The following is a 538-nucleotide window of genomic DNA, read 5'->3' as shown; positions in this document are numbered from 1 at the left end:
AGTCAAGAAGATGCATTTCTAGTCAATGCTGCATTTTCCACAAAATTGAGTCATCAAACTTTCTGCATATATTAACAAGTTCATATTTCTTTTCCAAAGGGGTGTTTTTTTAAATGTGTCCCGTCACTTTCCTATTCCCCTGCTTTTCCAATATACACAGCATATATGCTTTGATTCTTCAAACTAGATCTGGGAGCTACGGTATATGCAATGGGATTCAGCCAAACATCGCTCCAGGGCTATTGGTCTAATTTGATCTGAAGTGTTGTAAAGAAAGTTTCAGAGCGGGCGCCTGTGTGCGCGCGCACGTAAACCCTCCACCTTTGAAGTGGTTTCAGAGTACATCAGTCGTGCCACAAATTCATAAAAAGAGAGAAAGAGATAAAAACAACTCATAAAAAGTCTTGTATAGACATACAGCAGGAAATGGGACAAGCATAATGCTGCTTTATTCTACACTGTGCTTTATTACTGGGCTTAAGCGGAAACGCGTCATTCAGTAAAATTACAAAAAGAGAGTCTAGGGACCAGAGAAAAG

This window comes from Phoxinus phoxinus (genome assembly GCF_949152265.1).
Source record: "Phoxinus phoxinus genome assembly, chromosome: 17".
Classification (NCBI taxonomy): Eukaryota; Metazoa; Chordata; class Actinopteri; order Cypriniformes; family Leuciscidae; genus Phoxinus; species Phoxinus phoxinus.
Note: the sequence above shows the minus strand (reverse complement) of the source record.